Here is a 6,000-nt window from a genome sequence, read left to right on the forward strand (position 1 = left end):
GGGGTCGTACTGGTTAGCGTCTGAAGAACTCGTGACAAGCTAGATCCAGGAGCCCGTCCGCCTGGAACGTACAGCCTAGTGACGGAGTCCGAGGACTTCTTCGCTAACAACAAACCCCTCCGCAGAACGGGCCTCCCCGCCCCTCGCGTCCTCGGGGGCGGCGCCCGCCTCTCCCCCCGCCCCCTTAGGCCCTTCCCGCCCCCGAGCCCGCGCGGGACAGGACACAGGAGGAGACGTCAGTGAGGAGAACACGTAGTCAGAGAGCTGGGTTTAATTATGCACCGGGGTGTGCTGCCCGCAGACCAGGCGACGTGGACGACCGCATGGCCACGCTGTCTCAGCTGTTCTGTCCGGCACCGCACTTCCTAGTGGAGACCTCTCGGAACCGGGACCATGGAAGGACCTTGTCTCTGTGTTCTGTGGGAGCTGCTCCATTGAGACACAGGGCAGACAGAACAGGGAATTAGCAAAGATTATTTATAAGAATGAAAAGTGAGGATCATTCTTGGTGGTTCATAAATACGTCTGAATGGCATAGCATACAATGTTTTAAAGTAAGATGGTGTCTGTAGAGGGTAGGTTGATCTGTGACCTTTGATGAAAGAACCCAAGCCAGCGTTAGAACCAGCACTGCTTGCCCTGGGGTAACAACAGAACGAGAAAAGCAGTCTGCAGTGGTCCTGTTCTTGTGCTGAAGCTTGGGACCTTGGTGGGAGCTGGGGCACTGTGGGGAGGTGGGCTTTCAACCCAGGTTAACAGTCTTGGGGAAGGACAACTGAGGCGGGTTTGGGGAAGTCCAGGAGGCCCCATCCTAGACGTGAGGCGGAGGGTGAATGCCAAGGTGGGTCTGCACCTGTCTTGGGCTGGTGCAGGCTTTAGAGCAAATCTGCAGAGAAAGCAATGCTACGTTCCAAACACCAAGCAGCGGTTGACTAGGAGACTCTGAAATGGCTCTGAATTTAGAGATGAGATTATGAGAAAGTAGGTTAACACAGAGGGCAGGCAGAGCAGAGAGCCAGAGGCAGGCTCCTGCATACTCTGGCAGGAGTTAAGTTTATGTCAGGGTCTGCCCGCCAGTCTCAGGCTGCTCCGAGCCTGAAGGCTGCTGGGACGCTGTTAAACTGATCCGGATAAAGAAGATGAACGCCCTGACTGGAGAACTGAGCGCACCTCCTAACAAAACAGGGTGCAGCGGCTGTTCTGGGGAAGGCACACGCCTTCTCGGACACAATTAGCCAAAGCGACATTGTGGGGGGGGCACCCTGAAGGCAGGGGGAGCTCCTTTCCGGGATCCAGGAGGAATGTCACAAAGGAAGCCACCAAAGGAAGTGAGGCAGTCTCACCCCTGCAGTGAGCATCGGGCTCTCGGAAGGAGGAGCATCAAATAAAGTAACAGGACGTGAGGATGGGGGATGGCGGGTGCGTAGTGTCCTGGAAGAATCGTCTCTCAGAAATCAGCTACTTGAAGTGGCTGTACTCGGAAACTCTAAACTAATGGCATTTTTTCATTTCAGAGACCATATGCATTCGTGATGCATGGGGGAATTACAGAGCACTGAATAAATTGGTGAAGATTATTATAAAACAAACCCCAAGTTGCTTCTACTATGATTACCATATGCATTCGGTATGGTGTTGATGGTATAAAATATGAGGCTTGCTTAATAGTCCAACAAGTGACATGCAGTGGTGAATATTCTAAAACACTTACAGATAAAATATATCCTGTGATTGTTTTGTGTAGTAATTTTCTATATTTCTACTTTAAAATTTGCTTATTTACTTATAATTGAAAGAGAAGGGTATGCGTCAGTGTTACACCATGACTATGAGTTTGTCTGCTTTTTCCAGTTTTTTTTCTTTTGGACGGTTTATTTTTGGTAATTACCTTGTCAGCATTCTCTTAGCATCTTAGATCTGTGGTCTGGTGTCTTGTATTAACTTTTGAAAATTCTCAATCTTTTTATCTTAAAATATTTCCTTGCCCCATCACCCTGCTCTTCTCGTTCTAGGAATCCCATTCACGTTCAGACCTTTGGATGGTGTCTTACCCTCCGACTTGTTTGCTTCGCCCCCTTTCACCTGTGCATCTGAGCTGGGTAATTTCTACTGACCTGTCTTCAAGTTCACCGATTCTTTCCTCAGCTGTGTCACTTCAACTGACGTGCAGGTTGAGGGCATTCTTCCCGTCAGCAGACTTTGTGTCATTTGATATTCTCTTAGGGTTTCCATCTCTCTGCTGAAATTTAGACAAGAGACATGTTAAATGTAGCTGTTTTATGTCCCCTGTCTGACAGTTCCAACACCTGAGTCAGATCTGCACACAGTTCAGATGCTCACATTGTCCCACTGCACTTTGTGGATTTGTTCTCTCATTTTTTCATGCTTCATTCTTTGCTGTTGAAAGCGTAATATCTTATGTAGAACAGCAGAGCCTGGGGTAAACAGCTTTTCAGGTTTTGGGGCCTGGAAACAGGCATGACTTTCCCTCTGCTATTGCTGTGGAGTTTGAGCTGACATAGCTAGGGGTTACACGGCATTGAGGACTTTCTGTTGTAACGCTAAATGATGAGTCCTTGAGCACCAACATCTGAGAGCAGAAATGAAATACATTCTCTGCTTATCACACTTCTGTTCAATATCTTACTAAAAACTCTGGCCAAGAGAGTAAGTGAAGAAAAGCAAATAGAAAGTGTCTGTATTGGAAAAAAAAAGTTGTTATCTGCATGTGCTGTTGCACGATTGTGTGCACAGTAAATCCCAAAGAGTCTTCCCTTAATTTATAACAACTAAAATGTTAGACTAGCAAATTGCTGAAATAAAATTTGATATAAAAATCAATTAACTTTTATTCAGAAGAAATGAACAAATTAAGCTGAAAAAATCTTCTAAAATGGCGACAAAACATTAATCGCATTTCTTAAAATAAATCTAACTAGAGATGTGCAAAAGTTCTACACGTAACATTGTAAAATTTATTTGTAACATTTAAAAAGACCCAATTATATGAAGATATGTCATGTTCATGAATTGAAATCCTCAGTGTGACTGAGACATTCATACTCTCCAAATTTATTAGATATTTAACATCTCAACTAAAAGACCAAAGCTGTGTGTGTGTTTTCAGAAGCTTACTGCAGCATGTACGTGGAATTCCAAAAGGCCCAGCAGAGGCAATACGTTCTTGAAGCAGGACAAGGAGGGGTTTGTTGTAGAAGCATCAGCACTGATGTTAAAGCTGTGATAATCGCGGAAGGGCAGGACTGCAGCAGGAACAGACAGACACAGCGACGAAGCGGAGCAGGGGCTCAAAAACAACGTGTGCAGATGTGGACACTTGAGTTATGACAGGGCTTACACCCCACTTCAGAGCAGAAAGAATGGTCTTCCTAAAAATACCTATAGGACAATTACAAAAATATATAAATCAACTTTTTAATTCTAAAACACACACATCGTTTCAAGATAAACAAAGTCCTACTGTCAGTGAAAGGAAAACTGAAATGCTGCCTGGGAGAATGCATTCATTACTTCTGGGAAATAAGGATACCTTAAACAAGGCAGCTGAGGCACCAGCCCTGAAGGACAGCACTGGTACGTTCGTCTGCAGTAACGTAAGAAACTTCTACTCGTCAGAAGACAGCCTTCACAGTGTGGAGAGAGAAACCGCAGAACGAGAGGCGGCATTTCCAGCACCTGCAACTAGCAAAGTGGTGCCACCTAGAAAACACAAAGAAACCCTGCGAATCAGCAAGGGGAAGAGGGGAACTGGGCAAAGTATTTCCTCACAAAAGAAAAATATTCATTGATTAATAAATACATAAAACAGAGCTTCACCTTATGAGCCATCATGGACGTTTAAATTAGAACCAAAATAAATGACCCTTACGTACCCTGCTGCTGATGGCTCTAAGAATAAGCACTGTCGGTTGGGGATGGAGAAGCGGGCACCGCACCCTGCGGGGGAGAAGGCGTGAGCAAGACAGGGCACGCTCTGCCACACCCTCTTCTTCTTGCAGTCTCTCTTTCCCTATCTGTCCTCTCTCCGTAGACAGATACACAGATGCGGGGAGTGAGAGAGAGAGAGAGAGAGAGAGAGAGAGAGAGAGACCCCCTGTGGCGCAGCGGTCTCAGCCCTGGGTGCAGCCCAGGAGAATTCCATTTTCTGGGCATCAGATACACCTGCAGAAAGCTCACGGCCACATTCTCTCAAACCAGTCAAATGCTGGAAACAATCCAGATGTCCATTAAGAGGAAAATGAAAAACAAACCTGCACATGAAAACATGGATGATTCTTACAAACATAATAGTGAGCAAGAAGGAGTTAAAACAAACAAACAGAACCGAACCCCACTCTGCTGATGAGCTAGTGGGCTGCTCAGAATGCAGACAGCACAGGGGCTGGGTGCCCAGGGCTCAGAACCAGAGCCCTCGGTGAGCCCCACGGCTCCGCTACTCTCTGGGCATCTTTGTGCAAGATACTCAGACTCTGTCTTTACCTGTAAAATGGGGTGAATACCTGAAGCTAGTGTGCAGGTTTGTCCTGAGGGTAATTTGGTGAATGTGTGTGAAGTGTCTGGCAACTTTAAACTGATGATGGTGATGATGATAAATCTTAGGGACACAGAGACAAGAGACAAAAACTTAAAGAAAACTGAAGAAACCATTACCGCAGACATAGGAGCGGCATTTACCAGAGACGGGAGGGAGATCCCTGAGCAGGCAGGGGCGCGGGGCTTTGGGGGTTTGATTTTACAGACAAAATGTTCATTTGTGTTTCACTCCCTTTTCTATATATGTCTTATACTTAACACACTTGTTTAAAAAATAAAAGAATAGAATAGAATAGAAATGAACCTAAAGGAAAATAACTTGAGCTGGAAAGTGATGTCAAAGAACTCTTCTCAAAGGCGGCGAGGAAGTCTGACATGAACAGGAGCGCAAAGAGGAGAGACTTAAAGGACAGGGGACATGTAAGTGCTCACATCCGAACGAGAAATCTCTCAGAAAGAAAATACTGGAGGGAGGAAGAGTTGAAGAACTTATCACAGTAGATTTTCTAAAATCAAAACAAAAATAGATTTTCTAAAATCAAAACAAACAAAAATGTGACAATGAATATATGTATGTTCATGTATAACTGAAAAATTGTGCTCTACACTGGAAATTGACACAACATTGTAAAATGACTATAACTCAATAAAAAAATGTTAAAAAAAAAAAAAGATGAAGAATCTCAGGTTGAAAGACCCTGAGATGTGTGATCAAAGAACCACACACGCACACCCCTGGGCACAACTTGTGGGCGTGTCCATTTAAAAATAAGACAATTCTGAAAGCTTCCGGAGAAGAGAGAAAAGGTCAAACACAAAGTAACAAAAATCAGGTAGACGTCAGGTTTCTACCCAATACAGCAGAGTTATTAACAACTCTTCAGACACATGGAAAGGTGGAGCGTCTTACAGTCTCGCATACTAAGACTTCATGGTCCAGAAAGTGACCTGCATGTTGCACGTGAGTGAAATAGCGAGCTGTCCATCAGTGAGCTCGCCGCGCCCCCGACCGGCTTCCAGCCCTCTGACCTCCCCGGGCGCTGCTGTCTCGAGGCCCAAGGTGCCGTCCTACCCCTGCCCCCGCCGTGTGCTGCCCGCTCTCTGGAGGGGGTTTTTCTTGCTGTCACCGCAACACACCACAGCTCCACCCCAGTCCTGCCACTTTTCTGTCCCCCGTTGCCCCTGTGCTGGTGGAAAAGTGGCAGCTGCAAACTGGCCTGGACCAGACTGAGGGCTGGGGCGTTGGAGGGGGTCACAGATTCGGCTGGGGCTGCAATAGAGGCAACTGCAGGAGCTGAGGAGATACCTGCAGAAATTCCTCAGTATCCTGGCAAATGACCTCCTGGTTAATGAGCCCTTTGGTGAATTGGTCATTTGTTGAATTGATTTTCAGTTGATTAGCTTTTGGCAAATTGGTTACTCGGCCGTGGAAAATTGATTTTCAGA

Source organism: Camelus ferus, chromosome 15, assembly GCF_009834535.1.
Source record: "Camelus ferus isolate YT-003-E chromosome 15, BCGSAC_Cfer_1.0, whole genome shotgun sequence".
Lineage (NCBI taxonomy): Eukaryota > Metazoa > Chordata > Mammalia > Artiodactyla > Camelidae > Camelus > Camelus ferus.